Below are 22402 nucleotides of genomic sequence, written 5' to 3'. Positions count from 1 at the left end.
CTGATATTCCTTTGGGCAGTTTGTCAGACGGAGAAGAGCCTAAAGCTGCTCAGCCCTCTATGGACTTTAAGAAAATCATGTTGATTTTTAAGGATCTTTTTCCAGACCATTTTGTACCTTCTGCTCCTCGTTCGCCTCCGTCAGAGTTTGCGCTAGGCCTAGCTGCTTCCAAGCCTTCGTTTACTAAGCTAGTGCTCTCTCACTCTTCTAAGAGGGCTTTACGTTTGCTAGGCGACTGGTTGATCACCAGGAGGAGTTTGGGGAAGACTGCCTTTGCTTTCCCTCCTTTTAAACTGGCTTCTAGAGCGAGCGTCTGGTATGACACGGGAGAAGTTCTCGGCTTGGGAGTTCCTGCCTCTGCCCAGGGAGACTTCTCAAGCCTAGTAGACTCTCCCCGTCGCCTGGCCATGAGACGCTCTAAAGTTTATTGGTCCTCCTCGGACCTTGACCATCTCCTTAAAGGGGTTTACAGGGCCTTCAAAGTTTTTAACTTCTTAGATTGGTCGCTAGGAGCCTTAAGCAGGAAGATCTCGTCGGCCGACCAGGATGTTTCCGTGCTTATTATGTCCTGCATGGACAAAGCCATCCGTGATGGCTCCAATGAGCTCGCCGCTACCTTTACTGCTGGAGTCCTGAAGAAGAGGGAGACTCTTTGCTCGTTCCTTTCGGCAGGAGTAACTCCCTGTCAAAGGTCGGAGCTCCTCTTTGCCCCTTTGTCATCTGCCTTGTTTCCTCAGCAGTTGATCAAGGATATTGCGGCTTCGCTGGTGCAGAAGGATACCCACGACCTGATGGCTACGTCTGCTCGTAAGGGTGCTCCTTCATCGTCTTATGTCGTAAGACCCAAGATCGATACCCCAGCGACGAGGTTTATCCCGCCCTTTCGTGGCAGAGCCCCCAGTAGGGGAGGCGCTCGTGCCGACAGTAAGAGAGGCAATGAGGAGAGGATCCAAGTCCTCCCGTGGCAGAGTCTGACTGCCCACGTCCTCAGACAGCGGTAGGGGCCAGACTGAACAACTTCTGGCAGGCCTGGGAGAAGAGGGGTGCAGACCGAGAGTCTGTGTTGTTGCTCAAGGAGGGGTACAAAATACCTTTTGTACGCAGACCTCCTCTAGTAACAGTTCCTTTAGACCTCTCTCCCAGGTATCGAGAGGAGTCAAGGAGACAAGCTCTACATCAGCAGGTTTCTCAGTTGCTAGAGAAGGGAGCGGTGGTGAAAGTCTCGGACCTTCAATCACCGGGATTTTACAACCGTCTCTTCCTAGTCCCAAAGCATACAGGAGGTTGGAGGCCAGTGCTGGACGTCAGTGCGCTCAACGTTTTTGTTGTAAAAATAAAATTTACGATGGAGACCACGAAGTCCGTCCTAGCAGCGGTCAGAGAGGGAGACTGGATGGTCTCTCTCGACCTGCAGGATGCGTATTTCCACATTCCTATACACCCGGATTCTCAACCATATCTGAGGTTTGTTTACAGGAATGTGGTGTACCAGTTCCGAGCACTGTGCTTCGGCCTCAGCCCTGCTCCTCTCGTGTTTACGAGGCTCATGAGGAATGTGGCAAAATTCCTTCATTTATCGGGAATTCGAGCCTTCCTGTACCTGGACGACTGGCTTCTCAGAGCGTCGTCCCGTCATCGCTGTCTGCAGGACCTTCAATGGACGTTAGCTCTTGCAAAGGAGTTGGGACTGTTGGTGAACTTAGAAAAGTCTCAACTGAATCCCTCCCAGACGATTCTCTATTTGGGGATGGAGATTCGCAGTCTAGTTTTTCGGGCTTTTCCGTCTGCCACCCGGATAGAGCAAGCCCTGCTCAAAGTCCGCCTCATGCTCAAAAAAGACCGTTGCTCAGTGAGAAGTTGGATGAGCCTCCTAGGGACTCTGTCATCCCTGGAACAATTTATCTCACTGGGGAGACTTCACCTTCGCCCTCTCCAGTTCCATCTAGACTCCCATTGGAACAAGCCAGTAAAAACGTGCCTGAGCTGGTGGGACAGCAGCATAAGTCTGCGAGAGGGTCTGTCCCTGGCGGTCAAGAACCCAAACCACGTGTTGTTCTCAGACGTGTCGGATTTGGGTTGGGGAGCGACTCTGGACGGTCTGGAATGTTCGGGTCTTTGGACGTCGGATCAGAGGAGCCTGCACATCAACTGCAAGGAGCTGTTGGCTGTTCACTTGGCCTTGACGAGTTTCGAGAGTCTTCTACGAAACAAAGTGGTAGAAGTCAATTCGGACAACACCACAGCCTTGGCGTACATCTCCAAGCAAGGAGGCACTCACTCCCACACACTATTCGTCATCGCAAGGGACCTCCTCATCTGGTCAAGAGATTGAGGCATCTCGCTGTTGACAAGATTCATCCAGGGGGACTTGAACGTCTTGGCGGACTGTCTCAGTCGGAGAGGTCAGGTGATCCCCACAGAATGGACCCTCCACAAGGACGTGTGCAAGAGTCTTTGGATGACTTGGGGCCAACCCACCATAGACCTCTTTGCCACCTCGTTGACCAAAAGGCTCCCGACCTATTGCTCTCCAGTCCCAGGTCCAGAGGCGGCCCACATAGATGCTTTCCTGCTGGACTGGTCTCACCTGGACGCGTACGCATTCCCGCCGTTCAAGATCATCAACAAGGTACTGCAGAAGTTCGCCTCTCACGAAGGGACAAGGTTGACGTTGGTTGCTCCCCTCTGGCCCGCGAGAGAGTGGTTCACAGAGGTACTTCAATGGCTGGTAGACGTTCCAAGGAGTCTGCCTTTAAGGATGGATCTCTTACGACAGCCCCTCGTAAGGAGTCTTCATCAAAGCCTCCCCGCGCTTTGTCTGACTGCCTTCAGACTATCGAAAGACTCTCAAGAGCTCGAGGATTTTCGAAGGAGGCAGCCAGAGCGATTGCGAGAGCTAGGAGAGCATCTACCATCAAGATCTACCAGTCGAAGTGGGAAGTCTTTAGAGACTGGTGCAAGTCATCATCCATTTCCTCTTCCAGTACCTCTGTAGCCCAAATTGCAGACTTTCTCCTGCATCTGAGAAATGTTCGCTCCCTCTCTGCTCCCACTATTAAGGGCTACAGGAGCATGTTGGCTTCTGTGTTCAGACATAGAGGCTTAGATCTGTCCAATAATAAAGATCTCCAAGATCTCCTTAAGTCCTTCGAGACCTCTAAGGAGCGTCGTATGGCAACTCCTGGGTGGAACTTAGACGTGGTCCTAAGGTTCCTAATGTCCGACAGGTTTGAGCCATTACATTCAGCCTCCCTGAAGGATCTCACCCTCAAGACGCTTTTTTTGGTGTGCTTGGCCTCGGCTAAAAGGGTCAGTGAGATCCATGCCTTTAGTAAAAACATCGGCTTTTCTACAGATAAAGCCACATGTTCGCTTCAGCTTGGTTTCTTGGCCAAAAATGAACTGCCTTCTCGTCCTTGGCCTAAATCTTTTGATATACCTTGCCTATCAGAGATCGTAGGCAACGAGGTTGAAAGAGTACTGTGTCCAGCTAGAGTGCTTAAGTTTTATTTAGCTCGTACCAGATCTTTACGAGGTGGATCTGAGGCCTTATAGTGCTCCGTTAAGAAGCCCTCATTGCCTATGTCTAAAAATGCTTTATCGTATTTTATTAGATTTTTAATCCGAGAGGCTCATTCTCACTTAAGTGAAAAAGATCGTTGTTTACTTAAGGTCAAGACGCACGAAGTAAGAGCGATAGCAACTTCCGTGGCCTTTAAGCAAAACAGATCTCTGCGAAGTATTATGGACGCGACCTTTTGGAGGAGCAAGTTGGTGTTCGCTTCATTTTACTTAAAAGACGTCCAGACTCTTTATGAGGACTGCTACACACTGGGTCCATTCGTTGCAGCGAGTGCAGTAGTGGGTGAGTGTTCTACCACTACATTCCCTTAATCCCAATATCCTTTTAATCTTCTCTTGAAATGTTTTTAATCTTGTCTTGGGTTGTACGGAAGGCTGAGAAGCCTTTCGCATCCTTTTTGATTTGGCGGGTGGTCAAATGTCGTTTCTTGAGAGTGGCCAGATTAAGGGTTTTGATGAGGTCCTGTTGTATGGGTGGTCGCCCTGGATATAACAGCTCCTGGGAGTCTTTCAGCATCCTGAGAGGATGGCTGGGCTTCGTGAGGAAAGCGGACTAATAAGGCAGAGTAATCGTCAGAGTCAGCTTCCTTACCAGGTACCTATATTTAATTGGGTTTTGTTATGATATTATTGTCAAAAACTCTAAGCATATACGCCTTTATTGTATTAATACTGGTCTCTACCCACCACCATGGGTGTGAATCAGCTATTATATATTCACCGGCTAAGTTTAATATTTAAAAATGATATTTTGATTAAAAAATAAATTTTTGAATATACTTACCCGGTGAATATATAAATTAAAGGCCCCCCTTCCTCCCCGATAGAGACCCAGCGGATGAGAAGAACTGGAGCTGTTTACAAGTATATGCGGTATCTGGCCGATAGTCGGCGCTGGTGGGCACACCCGCAACCTTCATGGCGATCGCTCGCGAGTTTTTGTGTTTTTGTCGAGCCGTCGGAGACGTCAGCTATTATATATTCACTAGGTAAGTATATTCAAAAATTTATTTTATAATCAAAATATCATAATTTGAAATATACAATATTTTCAGTTTTGAAATGTCTATAATTTGAAAAATACAATATTTCCCATTATAAAGTGTCTATAGTTTGAAAAATACAGTATTTTAGATTTTAAAATGTCTATAATTTAACCAAAACAATATTTTCCTAATTATGTTCATCAAAAAAGTTTAAAGTACCTATAAATACAGCATGAACTCTAATTAATTTCTTCATTAGGAATATTGTACAACAGTAAATATTTACCAAAACCTCCTCTATTTAAAATATTTTGCTATGGAATCATGCTTTGCTTGCAAGAAGTTTAATTTAATTAGTTTTTGGTTTTATTACAGTTTCAGCTAATGATGTATTTTTCTACATTGTTATATCTTCTCATAATGATCCATGCGAAAAAACTTTCTTGAATTTATTAAAAATTACTGACTACAGAGATTTAGATACCTATATTTGGCAATGAATATTGTTATCCATACAGGCTTTTTGGTATATAAATGATACTGTACTTTGATTTTTAGCCCAATAAGCCTAAATGAACCAGATATTTCACTATTCTATCTCATTTCTCTTCCTCTTGTTTTTTGAAGTTTTTGTATTTTATACAGTATATGGAAGATCTAATTTAATGTTGTTACTATTCTTCAAATATTTTATTATAATGGTTTATTACTTATCTTGTAGGTTATTTTTTTTCAATATCAAACTTACCCGATGATCATATAGCTGTCAGCTCTGCTGCCCGACAGAAAAAACCTACGGGCGGAATACGCCAGCGATCGCTATACAGGTGGGGGTGTACATCAACAGCGCCATCTGTCAAGTAGGTACTCAAGTACTCGATGTCAACAAAGAACCAATTTTCTCTCTGTCGTGCCAATGGCAGGACCTACTAAATACGCCGTCCCTAACTGGATTTCTTTTCACAACGATTTGGTGAAGTACACTATTCCAGTTTTGAGCTTTCGCTATGCAGGGGTTTTAGCTTCATTTCAAAACTTGAACTCGTTTTGGATAGATTTAATTATGGTGACGAAGAGAGTATGGACTCTCTTTCACTTTTAAATGGCCGACCCTTCCCTTAGACGGAAGTGTGTTTAGGTTTTTGGTAATTTTGCTTAACAAGTTATAGATCTATTTATTTTATATCTCTCCGCCTTTTTAGGCCTCTTCGGTTAACTTTCCAATTATTATAAACTTATAAAAAAATTTTTATGTTTGTTTATATGCGACCTTTCCTAATAGTAGGCGGTCCTTACTTGGAACCGAAGTTAATTAACATTGAGCCCGTTATATCGTATTTAACCTTTAAAGAATTTAATACTTTTTTAATTTTAATGTTTTATGGAAGAATTTCTTTGATAGTCTCGTACTGTTTTCAAAGATGAACTTACGTTTAGTTTTTAGTCTCCGCAGTTGTTGACGTTCAGAACGTTCAACTTGCGCTCTATCGTTACGATAGAGAGAGAGTGTATCACGGTTTCACTTTGCAGTAAGAGTAAACCGATTCTAGCGTTTCGTTCATTCTTTCTTAGCTTAAATGGTTTAAATTCTAAATAAAGGAACTTTTTATTTGGGAAACCTTTCAGTTTTTTCCTTTAGCAAATAACATGTTTTAACGATATATAATTGGGCTCTTCTCTCAGGTGCTAAATCAAGAGAGAAGAGAGAGAGAGATAGAGACGGAGGGAGAGAGAGGAGAATAAACGTTTCGTTCAAGCGGGTAACGTTGTTCTCGTTTTTTACTCTTCTCCCTAGTCGCTGTAGGGGAAGAAGGTAAAACGTTTCTAAGGTTTTATTCTTGTTCCCAGGCTTTATGCGGTGAGAGATTGTAAACGTAGTTTATTTGATCTAGTGTTTAGTCTCTTTTCCAGCCACTGAATTCTTTATCTTTATTTATGTTTTTCTGTTGCATTGTAAAACTGTTTTCGCAATTACTACCTTTTAATGAAGGATAGGATTGCGTGTTTCAGGTAGAAATCAGTTAAAGTTTCGATTTCAGTGAAATAAGTGCAAACAGAAAATCAAAAGTGATAAAGTGATATGCGCAAAGTGTTACAGTGTTGCGTCCGAGGGTTCGTCTGTTCGTGCCAGTTGTTCACCTAGTCCGGGACCTCTTACAAGCTCCCAAGCCCAGGGGAGAAGTAATGTCGAACGACTTATGGGTTCCACAGGCCTTGATCGACGAACAGACGTTTTTCCCTCCGTGGTTTCGGGCGTATCTACACACGTTAGCCGACGTGAGATCGCCCCACCCACACAAAGACGAGAGAGCCCATTTATTCCTCGTCTGCGGAAGAGGTTTCTCGTAAGAAACCATGGACCAAATCTTGCAGCTTTTAAGTGCAAGTCGGTCCCTTCCGCGCAAGTCCAACGGCCTAGGTGTAGCCACTGGGTCAGTTCGGACTCGCTGCAGTCATTCGACGACTGCACACCTTCCAAGAGAGGCAAGGTGGTACCGCAACAGGCAGTAACTCCGTCTGTTGCCGCACCAGCTGTTTTAGACCCTCAGTCACAACGGACAGTAGCTCCGTCTGTTACCGTTTTTTTGTAGACCCTAAGTGGTCTTTACTGCAGTCTATGCAGACTCAGTTAGCTGCGGTTATGCAGGAGTTTCGTGCGGAGAAGGTTGACACTGCTCTCGTTAGCCTACAACCTGCCACGGTTGTGCGCCCAGCTCACGCTGAGGCTGCCTGCTCCCACACTCCGGCTGCGGAGAGCTCCCCCTCCGATGCGCAATCGACCCTGCCAGACGCATGTTAACGTTAGCCGTCGTGCGGCTCCCTCCGTTAACATGCGTGAGCTACCGCATCAGCAGTGGGAAGGTGGAGTCAAGCTGCCGTGTTTTGACGCGATGCGTTAGTTTCCGCAACCCACGGCAGTCCCCACCACGCACCACCACTCCGCTTTGGTTGTTGCCTGCTCCCACACTCCGACTGCGGAGAAGGTTGACGATGCACCCGTTTGCCTACAACCTGCCACGGTTGTGCGCCCAGCATGGCTGCCTGCTCCCACTCTCTTGTTGTGAGAGCTCCTCCACCCATGCGCAGTCGACCCTGCCAGACGCATGCTGACTCCCACAGACACACGGAGCACTCCGTTGCCGTGCGTGAGCTTCCACAAGCTGCCGTGTTTTGACACGGTGTGTCAGCCTCCGCAACCCACTGTGGTTACCGCCACTCGCCCGCAGCAGACTAGTCAGTCAGGAGTTGAGGCTTCCCCACACAGCTTTGGTTGTTGCCAGCTCACAGACTGTCAAGCAGTTACATGACGTTGCCTTCTGGTCTGCTACTAATGCACCAGTGCTGTATGTCCTCACGCACCTGTTGTGGTTGACAGTTCAGTTTTTGACAGTTCACAGACTGTCAAGCAGTTACATAACGTTGCCTTCTGGTCTGCTGCTTTTGCACCAGTGAGACCCTCACTGAGATAACCTAGCTTTTCTCGGACATGGTTCCTGTAGATGAGAAAGTGCTGTTCTCCCTCCTTCTAATATTCCTTTGAGGACTCTGTCATTTGGAGAGGAGCCTTAAGCTGCTTAGCCTCCTTTGGACTTTAATTAAAGCATAACAAGGCTTCCAGGGATGGTAAATGGTTCCGCTTCAGTCGCTAACCCCGTCTGTTGCCACACCTGCTCCCATAGACCCTAATGGGCTTTGTTGCAAGACATGCAGTCCAAGCTTGTGTCCTTGATAGAGGATTTTTTACGGAGAAGAACCTTCTAGCCAACAACCTTCCTACCGGTTGGTTGTACGCCCTGTTGACGCTGAGATATCCTACTCACGTCCGCCAGTTGAGATGGTTCCTCCTCCGGTGCGACCCAGTGTGGGTTGCCAGTCGCACGTTGACGTTAAGCGACTCTCGGAGGTGGTTGTGGACGTTCAGTGTGTCACTAGGAAGACGTTCAACAACCAGCAGAGGTGACTTGTTGTGACGCAGTGCGGCAACCTCAGCAACCCTGTAGGGGGTTGACTGCACAACCCAGACAGCCTAGACAGTTTCGGGTTGACGCTGTACTTCCTCGGGTCCCCATGGTTGACAGTTCACAGACTGTGCAGCCGTACCATGATCTTGTGTCCGGCTCCGTCACGCATCCACCAGTGCTACCGGATTCAGCGAGTCAGACGTTGCCCACTCCGTTGCCGTTTCCTCATCAGTTTCGGATGAGGAACCCTCTGATGAGGACATTGCTGAACAAGACGATCAACCCCCAGCCCTGCTATCCATCCAGAAGATGCTGAAGAAGGAACACTGCCCTGTCAGGCTGTGGATGAGTCTGGTTAGGACACTGTCATCCGTGGTTCAATTTGTGTCACTTGAAGACTACACCTCCGTCCTCTTCTGTATCATCTAGCTTTTCACTGGAAAAGGACAAGACGCTAGAAGCGGTCTCGATCCCGGTTTCCGGAAAGATAAAGTCTGGTCTGACTTGGTGAAAGGACTTTATCAACCTTTGAAAGGGTCTTCCCCTGACTGTTCAGACTCCCAACCACGTTCTCTTCTCGGACGCATCGGACGTAGGCTGGGGTGCGACATTAGGCGGTAGGGAATGCTCGGGATTATGGAACTCGAGTCAAAGGACAATGCATTTCAACTGCAAGAAGCTTCTGGCAGTACGTCTAGCCTGGAAAAGCTTCAGGTCTCTCCTTCAAGGCAAAGTGGTGGAGGTGAACACGGTCAACACCCTGCTTTGACGTACATCTCCAAGCAAGGAGGGACCTACTCTCTGACATGGTACGAGTTCGCAAGAGACCTCCTCTCCTGTTCAACAGGTCTAGACTTTTCACTAGTAACGAGGTTCATCCAAGGCAACTTGAATGTCATAGCAGATTGTCTCAGTAGGAAGGGACAAATAATTCCAACATATTGGACCCTCCACAAGGATGTATGCAAGAGACTTTGGGCCACCTGGGGCCAGCCAACCATAGATCTCTTCGCAACCTCGATGACCAAGAGGCTCCCAATACTTTGCTCACCTATCCCGGACCCAGCAGTAGTTCATATAGATGCCTTTCTACTAGATTGGTCACATCTAGATCTATATGCATTCCCTCCGTTCTAGATTGTCAACAAGGTACTGCAGAAGTTCGCCTCTCACGAAGGGACAAAGTTGACGCTAGTTGCTTCCCTCTGGCCCGCGAGAGAATAACTCACCGAGGTACTTCGATGGCTAGTAGACGTTCCCAGAACACTTCCCCTAAGGGTGGACCTGCTACGTCTGCCACACGTAAAGAAGGTACTCCAAGGCCTCCACGCTCTTCGTCTGACTGCCTTCAGAATATCGAAAGACTCTCGAGAACTAGAGGTTTTTCGAAGGTGGCAACCAGAGCGATTGCTAGAGCAAGGAGAACATCCACCCTTAGAGTCTACCAATCGAAGTGGGAAATCTTCCGAAACTGGTGCAAGTCAGTATCCATATCCTCGACCAGTACCTCTGTAACTCAAATAGCTGACTTCCTCTTATATCTGAGGAAAGAACGATCTCTCTCAGCTCCCACTATCAAGGGTTACAGAAGCATGTTGGCATCAGTCTTCCGTCACAGAGGCTTAGATCTTTCCAACAATAAAGATCTACAGGACCTCCTTAAGTCTTTTGAGACCACGAAGGAGCGTCGTTTGGTTACACCTGGTTGGAATTTAGACGTGGTTCTAAGATTCCTTATGTCAGACAGGTTCGAACCACTTCAATCAGCCTCCCTGAAAGATCTCACCTTTAAGACTCTTTTCCTGATATGCTTAACCACAGCTGAAAGAGTCAGTGAGATTCATGCCTTCAGCAAGAACATCGGATTCTCATCCGAAACGGCTACATGTTCTACAACTTGGTTTTCTAGCCAAACACGAGCTGCCTTCTCGGCCTTGACCAATATCGTTCGATATTCCAAACTTATCGTATGGTTGGAAATGAACTAGAAAGAGTATTATGTCCTGTAAGAGCTCTTAAGTTCTATTTTAAAAACCTTTACGAGGCCCGTCTGAAGCTTTATGGTGTTCAGTTAAGAATCCATCTTTGCCTATGTCAGAGAATTCTTTATCCTATTTTATCAGACTGTTAATACGAGAAGCTCATTCCCATCTGAATGAGGAAGACCAAGCTTGGCTGAAGGTAAGGACACACGAAGTTAGAGCTGTCACTACTTCCGTGGCCTTTAAACAAAATAGATCTCTGCAAAGTTTATTCGACGCAACCTATTGGAAAAACAAATCAGTGTTCGCGTCTTTTATCTTAAGAATGTCCAGTCTCTTTACGAGAACTGCTACACTCTGGGACCATTCGTAGCAACGAGTGCAGTAGTGGTGGGGGCTCCACCACTACAATTCCCTAATTCCAGAACCTTTTTAATCTTTCTCTTGAAATATTTTTGGGTTGTCCGGAAGGCTAAGAAGCCTTTCGCATCCTACTTGATTTGGCGGGTGGTCAAAATCATTTCTTGAGAAGCGCCTAGATTAGAGGTTTTGATGAGGACCTTTAGTATGGGTTGCAACCCTTCATACTTCAGCTCCTAGGAGTCGCTCAGCATCCTATGAGGATCGCGAGGCTCAGTAAGGAAGACGTACTTAAAAAGGCAGAGTAATTGTTCAAGTCGTCTTCCTTACCAGGTACTTATTTATTTTATGCTTGTTATTTTGAATAACTGCTAAAATGAAATACGGAATACTTAGCTCATAATAATGTCAACATGTAATGCTGGTCTCTACCCACCCCCCTGGGTGTGAATCAGCTATATGATCATCGGGTAAGTTTGATATTGAAAAATGTTATTTTCCTTAGTAAAATAAATTTTTCAATATTAAACTTACCCGATAATCATGTAGCTGTCAACTCCGTTGCCCGACAGAATTCTATGGAGGGATACGCCAGCTATCACAATACTAGAAGGGGGTGTACTTACCAGCGCCACCTGTGGCCAGGTACTATAGTACTTCTTGTTGACACCTCCTCAATTTTTCCTCTGTCGTGCTTCCGGCAAGACGTTCTGGGATACGCTTATGATCTTCGAGTATTTTCACGGCTAATTGGTGAAGTATTCTCTCAGATTTCGGCTGTCGCTTTACTGGAAACCTTCTTATATTAGCTTAGATAGCTTTTATATAGTCCTGATTAACGGTTAACGATCTTTTGCTTGATTTTGGAACCCCCCTTGGCTAACTCTTTGGATTCAAGATGTCTGACATTTCGCAAGCCCCCACCCATAGGCGATGTAGGTCTTGTAATAGGCGTATTCCGAAGGCCTCGGTAGATCCTCACACCGCTTGTTCTGACTGTAGGGATAGGCCCTGTCAGTTAGAAAATCGATGTGAGGAATGCGCCGGACTTTCGGAACTTGATTTTGTCCGTCTTTTGAAATATTCAACTAAGTTAGAGAGAGGTAGAGTTAGGAGGAGTTCTTCTCACTCTTCACTTTTTTCCTCACCTCATGATCCCCTACCTTTTCCTACCCCTGTAGTGGCTACCCCCGAACCTACTTTTTGCCCTCAGCCTGATATGTCTGTTGTTTTGCGTGCTATTCAGGCCTTAGGCGATAAAGTAGAGTCAGTGGTAAGTGATCATAAGTCTCTTATGGCCGAAGTCAAGGAACTTAAGGTCAAGAGTGCAGTGGGTGGAATTAGTGCCAGTGCTGTGACGAGTGCTAGTGTCAGTGCAGTGCCAAGTGCTAGTGTCAGTGTCAGTGTGGTGCGTGAGGATACCTCTGTGCGTGCCAGTCGTCCTCCCAGTCCGGGACCTCTTGCAAGCTCCCAAGCCCAGGGGAGAAGCAATGTCGAAGGGCAAAAGGGTTCGGCAGGCCTTGATCGGCGCACAGAAGTATCCTCGGTGGTTGCGGGCGTGTCTTCCAGAGACCGTCACTCCCACCTGCAGACGATTGAGCCCGTCTTTTTCTCGTCCGCTGATCAATTGTCAGGGAAGAAACGCTGGACTCAGGTCTCTAGACCACTCAAACGCAGAGTCCAGTCCGCGAGTGCTCAGCCGGGCTGCAGTCATTGGCTCAGCTCTGACTCGCCGCAGTCATCAGTCGACTGCACTCCGCCCAAGAGGAGTAAGGTTCTGCCACAACAGAGCTCTGCTGTTAAGGCTTTGCCTCAGCATACTGTAGTTTCTGCCGACCCCAAGTGGACTCTACTACAGTCCATGCAAGCACAGCTTTCGGACTTGATGCGTGAGTGTCGGGCTGAGAAGGTTGCGCCTCCGCCTCCGCCTGCACTCGCTCCGCCTGCGCTCGCTCCGCCTGACCGCAGTACCGCCTGCCAGGCGTACGATGTTGAGCCACGTTCTGAGTTTACTGTTCCCTGTGGTGTACTGCCTCCGCCTTCATTAAGGCAACCTCAGCAATGGGATCAGGAAGCTTATAGCCCTCTTCCTCCGCTTCCACCTGCTGCTCCACCAGTGATGCATCACTCGGTTGAGGTACAACAACCTCTCCCATCCATGAGTCAGTCTCCTCAGCTCTCGCTGCAGCGAGCTCAACCCTCCGCAAGGCAAGCACCACAACACCTTAGCCTTGCGCCTCAGGAGCCTCAACTTGCGAGACATTTACTACGTTCTGCGCAGCCTCTACCTCATCGCTCTCCGCTCACACCGCAGGAACAGGAACTTGCTACTCCGCTTCCGCCAACTACTCAGCAAGCGCAACCCTTGAGTTCAGCCACTCAGGCCAGGAGTCAGCCTCCTCCACCCATGTGCCTACCTTCTGCTGCTTCTTTTGTTCAGCCTTTGCAGTCTGAGCCTCAGGTGTTCCCTCAACAGATTCTTGAAGAGGAAACCACTAATATTGTTGCTCCAGCTTGTTCTGACTCTGCTGTTCAGCACACCTTTCCGATCTCTTCGCTACACTCTGGTGATGAGGCGTCTGATGATGAGGCGGCACACCTGGATCCCTCATCAGACGTGGATGAATCCAAGTCTTCTCCGCCTTCCATTGACTTTCGTAAGGTCTTGGCTCTGTTTAGGGAGGTATACCCAGACCACTTTGTCTCTGCTACTCCCCGCTCTCCACCATCTGAGTTTTCGCTGGGCATGCAGCCAGCTAAGTCTACCTATACTAAGCTAGTCCTAGCAAGGTCCTCTAAGAGAGCGTTAAGGATCTTAGGGGAGTGGTTGCAGACTAAGCAACACCTAGGCAAGACTTCTTTTATGTTTCCTCCGACTAAGCTCACTTCTAAAGCGGGCGTTTGGTATGCCACAGGAGAGGAACCAGGCTTGGGAGTACCTGCCTCTGCCCAGGCTGACTTCTCAAGTCTGGTAGACTCGCCTCGTAGAACTGCAATGAGGCGCTCTAAGGTTTGCTGGACCTTCTCAGACCTTGATCACTTCCTCAAGGGTGTTTTTAGAGCATTCGAAATGTTCAACTTCCTAGACTGGTGCCTGGGGGCCCTCAGCAAGAAGACCTCCCCTGCGGACAAGGATTCTGCCATGCTATTAATGTCCTGCATGGATAAGGCCATTAGAGATGGATCTGGCGAGCTTGCGTCGATGTTTGTATCAGGGGTTCTTAAGAAAAGGGAACAGCTGTGCACCTTCCTTTCCTCCAGCATTACACCTTGTCAAAGGTCGCAACTCCTTTTCGCTCCGCTCTCGAGGTTCCTCTTCCCCGAAGAGCTGGTTAAGGACTTGTCTGCTGCCCTGATACAAAAGGACACACATGATCTTGTAGCCTCATCGGCTCGTAAGACTAAGGTTGCTACCTCAGTCCCCAGGACTTATCGTCCCCCAGTGGCTGATACTCCTGCTACGAGGTTCATACCGCCCTTTCGTGGTAGAGCCCCCAGCCGAGGAAGCTCCCGTCCAGACTCTTCCAGGAGCAAGTCTAGGAAAGGTTCCAAGGCCTCTAAAGGAAAAAACTGACTCTCCGCATCTCCAGACAGCAGTAGGAGCCAGACTCAAGAGCTTCTGGCAAGCCTGGGAAAAGAGAGGTGCAGACGCCCAGTCTGTCAGTTGGCTGAGGGAGGGTTACAGGATTCCATTCTGCCTCAAACCCCCTCTGACCACTTCTCCCATCAACCTCTCTCCCAACTACAAAGAAGAGGACAAGAGGCTAGCGTTGCACCAGGAGGTGTCGCTACTTGTGCAGAAGAAGGCAGTGGTTATAGTCCGGGACCATCAATCCCCGGGCTTCTACAACCGTCTCTTTCTGGTGGCCAAGAAGACAGGAGGTTGGAGACCGGTGCTGGACGTCAGCGCGCTCAATGCGTATGTCACCAAGCAGACGTTCACGATGGAGACGACGAAGTCGGTCCTAGCAGCGGTCAGGCAGGAGGACTGGATGGTCTCGTTGGACTTGAAAGATGCCTACTTTCACGTTCCTATTCATCCAGACTCCCAACCTTTCCTGAGATTCGTTTTTGGAAAGGTTGTCTACCAATTCCAAGCCCTGTGTTTTGGCCTAAGCACAGCTCCTATGGTGTTCACGCATCTGATGAGGAATATAGCAAAATTCCTCCACTTATCGGACATCAGAGCCTCCCTCTACTTAGACGACTGGCTGTTGAGAGCCTCCTCGAGTCGTCGCTGTCTGGAGAGTCTCAACTGGACTTTGGACTTAATCAGAGAACTGGGTCTGTTAGTCAACATAGAAAAGTCTCAGCTCATTCCCTCCCAATCCATTGTGTACCTGGGAATGGAGATTCGGAGTCAGGATTTTCGGGCTTTTCCATCGGCCCCCAGGATAAGCCAAGCCCTAGAGTGCATCATGAGCATGCTGAAGAGGAGCAGTTGCTCGGTGAGACAGTGGATGAGTCTCACAGGGACCCTTTCATCACTGGCCCTGTTCGTCGAGCTAGGGAGACTCCATCTCCGCCCTCTTCAATTCCATCTTGCAGCTCATTGGGACAAGGGTTTGACCCTCGAAGCAGTCTCTATCCCAGTCACCAAAGAAATGAAGACCACTCTCTTGTGGTGGAAGAACAATCTCCTTCTCAGGGAGGGCCTATCGTTGGCTATTCAGACCCCCAATCTTCATCTCTTCTCAGATGCATCGGACTCGGGCTGGGGTGCGACCTTGAACGGACGGGAATGCTCGGGAACGTGGAACGAGGAACAGGGAACGCTCCACATCAACTGCAAGGAGCTACTAGCAGTTCATTTAGCCCTGCTGAACTTCAAGTCCCTCCTGCTAGGCAAAGTGGTGGAGGTGAACTCAGACAACACCACAGCCTTGGCTTACATCTCCAAGCAAGGAGGGACCCATTCGAGGAGCCTATACGAGATCGCAAGGGACCTCCTCATTTGGTCAAGAAGTCAAAACCTCACTTTGGTCACGAGGTTCATTCAGGGCAACACGAACGTCTCAGCAGATCGCCTAAGCAGAAGGAATCAGGTCATTCCCACGGAATGGACCCTCCACAAGAGTGTGTGCAACAGACTTTGGACCTTGTGGGGTCAACCTACCATAGATCTGTTTGCCACCTCCATGACCAAGAGACTTCCGCTGTACTGTTCCCCAGTTCCAGACCCTGCAGCAGTTCATGTGGATGCTTTTCTACTGAACTGGTCCCATCTCGACCTTTACGCATTCCCACCGTTCAAGATAATAAACAAAGTTCTGCAGAAATTCATCTCGCACGAAGGGACACGGCTGACGCTGGTTGCTCCCCTTTGGCCTGCAAGAGAATGGTTCACAGAGGTACTTCAATGGCTAGTCGACATCCCCAGGACTCTACCTCTAAGAGTGGACCTTCTACGTCAACCTCACGTAGACAGGTTGCACCCAAACCTCCACGCTCTTCGGCTGACTGCCTTCAGACTGTCGAAAGATTCGCTAGAGCTAGAGGCTTTTCGAAGGAGGCAGCCAGTGCGATTGCCAGAGCAAGAAGGGTTTCCACTCGTAGAGTCTACCAATCTAAGTGGGAAGTCTTCCGGAGCTGGTGTAGAGCCAATTCAGTATCCTCTACCAATACCTCTGTGACCCAAATAGCTGACTTCCTTTTACATCTTAGGAATGAGAGATCCCTTTCAGCCCCTACGATTAAAGGGTATAGGAGTATGTTGGCTTCAGTTCTCCGCCACAGAGGTTTGGACCTTTCTTCCAACAAGGACCTTCAAGACATCCTTAAGTCTTTTGAGACGTCTAAAGAGCGTCGTCTATCTACTCCAGGCTGGAACCTAGACGTAGTCTTAAGGTTCCTTATGTCACCTAGGTTCGAACCTCTCCAGTCAGCTTCCTTCAAGGACCTTACCCTCAAGACTCTTTTTCTCGTCTGCCTTGCAACAGCTAAGAGAGTCAGTGAGGTTCATGCCTTCAGCAAGAACATTGGTTTCACGACCGAATCTGCAACATGTTCTTTTCAGCTCGGATTCCTAGCAAAGAACGAACTTCCTTCACGTCCTTGGCCTAGATCGTTTGAAATACCTAGCCTCTCCAACATGGTAGGTAACGAACTAGAGAGAGTTCTTTGCCCTGTCAGAGCTCTCAAGTATTATCTTAATAGGTCTAAACCTATTCGAGGACAGTCAGAAGCCTTATGGTGTGCCATCAAGAAACCTTCGAGGCCCATGTCCAAGAACGGGGTTTCGTATTATATAAGGCTTCTGATTAGAGAAGCCCATTCTCACTTAAAGGAGGAAGACCTTGCATTGCTGAAGGTAAGGACCCACGAAGTAAAAGCCGTAGCTACTTCGATGGCCTTTAATAAAAACCGTTCTCTGCAGAGCATAATGGATGCAACCTATTGGAGGAGCAAGTCAGTGTTTGCATCATTTTATCTTAAAGATGTCCAGTCTCTTTACGAGAACTGCTACACCCTGGGACCATTCGTAGCAGCGAGTGCAGTAGTAGGTGAGGGCTCAGCCACTACATTCCCTTAATCCCATAACCTTTTTTAACCTTTCTCTTGAATGCTTTTATTGTTGTTTTTATGGTTGTTACGGTAGGCTAAGAAGCCTTCCGCATCCTTTTGATTTGGCGGGTGGTCAATTCATTCTTGAGAAGCGCCTGGGTTAGAGGTTGTGTAGAGGTCCTTTAGTAGGGGTTGCAGCCCTATATACTTTAGCACCTTTGAGTTGATTCAGCCTCCAAGAGGAACGCTGCGCTCAGTAAGGAAGACGAACTTAAAAAAGAGGCAGAGTAACGGTTCAATTCGACTTCCTTACCAGGTACTTATTATTTCATTGTTATTTGAGATAACTGTTATATGAAATATGGGATACTTAGCTATCCTTTAATCTTGTACACTGGTTTTCACCCACCCCCCTGGGTGTGAATCAGCTACATGATTATCGGGTAAGTTTAATATTGAAAAATGTTATTTTTATTAGTAAAATAAATTTTTGAATATACTTACCCGATAATCATGATTTAATCGACCCTCCCTTCCTCCCCATAGAGAACCAGTGGACCGAGGAAAAATTGAGGAGGTGTCAACAAGAAGTACTATAGTACCTGGCCACAGGTGGCGCTGGTAAGTACACCCCCTTCTAGTATTGTGATAGCTGGCGTATCCCTCCATAGAATTCTGTCGGGCAACGGAGTTGACAGCTACATGATTATCGGGTAAGTATATTCAAAAATTTATTTTACTAATAAAAATAACATTTTTGAATATACTTACCCGATGATCATAAATTAAAGGACCCACCCTTCCTCCCCAATAGAGACCCAGTGGACAGAGGAGAAAATTGGTTCTTTGTTGACATCGAGTACTTGAGTACCTACTTGACAGATGGCGCTGTTGATGTACACCCCCACCTGTATAGCGATCGCTGGCGTATTCCGCCCGTAGGTTTTTTCTGTCGGGCAGCAGAGCTGACAGCTATATGATCATCGGGTAAGTATATTCAAAAATTTATTTTACTAAGGAAAATAACATATTTCCTTGTTTCCTTTCCTCACTGGGCTATTTTTCCCTGTTGGAGCCCTTGGTCTTATAGCATCTGGCTTTTCCAATTAGGGTTGTAGCTTAGCTAAAAATAATGATAATAATTATGGTGGATTCTTGTAGGAAACTGAGTTTTTGGGGGGGGAAAATACAAGATAAGAGTGATTTGCAACAGCAGTAAGTCAGAAATGCATAATAAATGTAAGATACAGTAACTAGTTGGAAAAATTTATGGTTCATGCAAGTGGGTTAAAATTTATGTCTCACAATTATAATTCATATTGTGTACATCGAATGGTCTTTGCCAAGCTGTGGCTTGCTTCGCTTGCAATGAAACCTTATCTCCATGTTTCTCTGTTCTGGCAAACAGTAGATGAACATGCTGCGTACACCAGCCATGTTGGCTGCTATTTCAGGGATATTTTTTACTTTCAGATGAGCAGCAGTACTATATGCTATACTGAATGGAGGGGATTTCTTATTAATAGAATACTGAAATTACATTGAATAATGAAATTGCAATAAAGATTAAAATAGATTAAACTTACCTCTTGGAGATGTCATCTTGTGACAGTAGTCATGGTGGAACTGAAGTGGAGGTGAGGAAAAATGGAGCTACAATGCTGTAAAATAGCTTCTGGGAACTTGAGTATAAATATTTGGAAGCTCTTAATTGGTTGGAAAAGCTAGACAAAGGTTACATCATATAATAAATAAAACAGCTGCCAAAAGCGAATGCAAACAATGCATGCTCCGTAGCCCATTATCCATCTCATAAAAGTAAAGAATTGACTTAGACAATGAAATGGTATGGTGTTCACATCAAGTCCAAAGGTCACAAAGATTTCTCCCACTGGAATTTTGTTGTTATACAATGCATTGTGTGTAAAAATGTCTGATCATCTTTTTTCTCTCTGCATGCTTAATTTTGGGTATAGTATAAATGCTGAAACCTGATTGGTTAATTTGTTTCAAGACTATTCCATCAACTGATATTTTGGAATTGAGCCATCTATTTAGGAAGCTGGCTTAGATGATGGTTTTCCTGGTGCAGACATGTCATATTTGCAGGTTTTATAGTTTTTAGTGTATTGAAAGTATTTATAAAGATTATAACAGAACTTTATAGCATGTGCATAGTTTTCTTCATTAACATTTACTGCTTCTTATAAGTGTTTAGTGTCCAAAGTTTGACTCAGCCCTTTTTTTTTTTTTTTTTTTTTAGGAAGATGGATATCTAGGGTATTGCAGTCTTAAAACCTAAGACAAAATGCAAGAATGATTATGTTGTGAGCAATTATAAAGGATCTTTTCTCTGTGAGTCAAAGAATCTTCTTGTTCTTCATGCAGTTGTTCCCCAACCTTCTACATCGGCAGTGTCCATATAAGGTAAGTGAGCTGGCTACAACAAAAATTTGTTTATTTTTTATGGGGTTAGGAATTTCATGGTATCATAGTTGAGGTTAGAGAAGAGGGGATTGATATTAATTAATGAGGGTGCGACCCCTTAGGTTATGAATGGTGGATGTGGTTAGGTTAGATACCTTATCTTATTTTACGTTCTTTTTCCCCCACCAAAAGTTTAGCTGCTTCTTAAGGGAGGTTAGGGAAGGGATGGGTAGGTGACAGTGGGGCGAAGCCCTTCAAAGTTGGTAAGGAGGACTTGTCCCCCTATCTTAGGTTACGTGGATGTAAATATGTTTGACAGCTATCCTTATTTTATTAATTTTGTTTATCCCCCACCCAAATCCCTAAAATCTGGCCATGATTAAAAATGTAGTATTACCGACTTTGTTCTTATACTTGATACAGTACAAACCTTTGACCTTGAATACGAGTATGAGTTTATCAAAATTAATATGGCTGTTAAGCTACTTCCGTTTGGCGGGTAGGGCCCACTCACCTGACAAGCAGCACTACCTTCACTTTTACTTCGGTTGTAGTGGTTTACTAGTGTACTCTTCCCCACGTACTACGCGGCACTACCTTCACTTTGATGGCTATGATGGTGCACTAATGTACTGATGTACTCTTTCCCACGTATTGCAAAGCATTACCTTCACTTTGACTTTGGCTGTGACGATTTGCTGAACTGGTGTTAGAGACCCGCTCTAGCTCGATAGCTTCTTGTAATGTTTGCATCCTCAGCATCCTTGTGAGCTAAGGATGGGGAATTTGGGGAAGCCCTTAGGTCTACCTGTTAAGTCATCAGGAGACATTGTCCGGTCCTCTCTGATCTTAGTTTGGGTGGAGAGTCATGGACATTAATCATATGTTTATGTGTTCAGTCTCCAGGGCATTATCACTGTCCCTTGTCTCTGCCATTTATTAGCAATATTTAAGTGGAATACCTCCAGAGATAAAAAAAAAAAAAAAACGGTCACTGCCCAATTCATCTTTCACAGCTGAAAGTACCTCTCATCAACTCTTGCAGTACAAGCAGTACAATTTCATCAATATAAGTTGCATCAAATGTGTGTGTGTGTGTGTGTGTGTGTGTTTTTTTTTTTTTTTTCAGGTCCTAGGTAGTAGGTTAGCCAGGGAACCAGCTAGAGAGTTATTGGGTCCTTTGACTGACCAGATAACATTACATTGGATCCCTCTCTCCGGTTACGGTGCATATTTCTTTTGCCTACACATGCACCGACTAGTCTGACCTACTCTCTCCACATTCTCCAATGCCCTCTTACACCTGACAACACTGAGATTACCAAACAAATTCTTCTTTGCTGAATGGGTTAACTGTTGATCTATGATTATTCAGTGACTACTTTCCTCTTGGAAGGTAAGGGTAGAAGAGAGACTTTAGCTATGGTAAGCAGCTCTTCTAGGAGAAGGACTTTCCAAATTCAAATCATTATTTTCAATATTAATCTTACCCGATGATCATGTAGCTGTCAACTCTGTTGCCCGACAGAAATCTACGGTCGGGATACGCCAGCGATCGTTATACAGGTGGGGGTGTACACAACAGCGCCATCTGTGAGCAGGTACTCAAGTACTTCTTGTCAACAAGAACTCAATTTTTCCTCTGTCGTGCCTCCGGCTAGACCTACTTGGATACGCTGTTGATTCTGGAGTTATTGTTCACAATTTGGTGATGTATTTGCTCTAGAGTTTAGCCTTCGCTATTCAGGAAGCTTTATCTTTAGCTTAGCAAGCTTTTGGAATTAATTTGAATTAATTATGGTGTCGAAGAGAGTATGGACTCTCTTTCACTTTTAAATGGCCGACCCTTCCCTTAGACGGAAGTGTTGGTGTCGAAGAGAGTATAGACTCTCTTTCACTTTTTATTTTATATCTCTCCGCCATTTATAGGCCTCTTCGATTAACTTTCCTTTTATTATAAACTTAAAAAAAATTATTTTTTTTATGTTTGTTTATATGCGACCTTTCCTAATAGTAGGCGGTCCTTACTTGGAACCGAAGTTAATTAACATTGAGCTCGTCATATCGTTTTTCCTGTTAAGAATTTATGCTATTTTAATTTTAATGTTTTTGAAAGAATTTCTTTGATAAGTCTCGTACTGTTTTCAAAGTTGAACTAACGTTTTGTTTAGTCTCCGCAGTTGTTGACGTTCAGAACGTTCAACTTGCGCTCTATCGTTACGATAGAGAGAGAGTTTTTCACGGTTTCACGTTGCAGTAAGAGTAAACCGATTCTAGCGTTTCGTTCATTCTTTCTTAGCTTAAATGGTTTTAATTCTAATAAAGGAACTTTTTATTTGGGAAACCTTTCAGTTTTTTTCCTTTAACAAATAATATGTTTTAACGATATATATAATTGGGCTCATCTCTCAGGTTCTAAGTCAAGAAAGAGAGAGAGAGAGAGAGAGAGATAGAGACGGAGGGAGAGAGAGGAGGATAAACGTTTCGTTCAAGCGGGTAACGTTGTTCTCGTTTTTTTGCTCTTCTCTCTAGTCGATAGAGGGGAAGAAGGTAAAACGTTTCTAGAGTTTTATTCTTGTTCCCAGGCTTTATGCGGTGA

The 22402-nt window shown here is 45.8% G+C and overlaps 1 long non-coding RNA gene across 1 annotated transcript in view; it reads left to right on the top strand.

Annotated features, from left to right (window-relative positions):
• Nucleotides 1-22402, top strand: part of LOC137637774 (uncharacterized) — a 431965-nt gene that overhangs the window by 10979 nt on the left and 398584 nt on the right. Inside the window, exon 2 of the long non-coding RNA XR_011043797.1 lies at nucleotides 19640-19803. This is a non-coding gene — a long non-coding RNA (uncharacterized lncRNA). The remainder of the gene's footprint in view (nucleotides 1-19639; nucleotides 19804-22402) is intronic.

The sequence above is a fragment of the Palaemon carinicauda genome, chromosome 3, assembly GCF_036898095.1.
Source record: "Palaemon carinicauda isolate YSFRI2023 chromosome 3, ASM3689809v2, whole genome shotgun sequence".
NCBI classification, from domain to species: Eukaryota; Metazoa; Arthropoda; class Malacostraca; order Decapoda; family Palaemonidae; genus Palaemon; species Palaemon carinicauda.
Note: the sequence above shows the minus strand (reverse complement) of the source record. Positions and strands in the feature narration are given on the sequence as shown.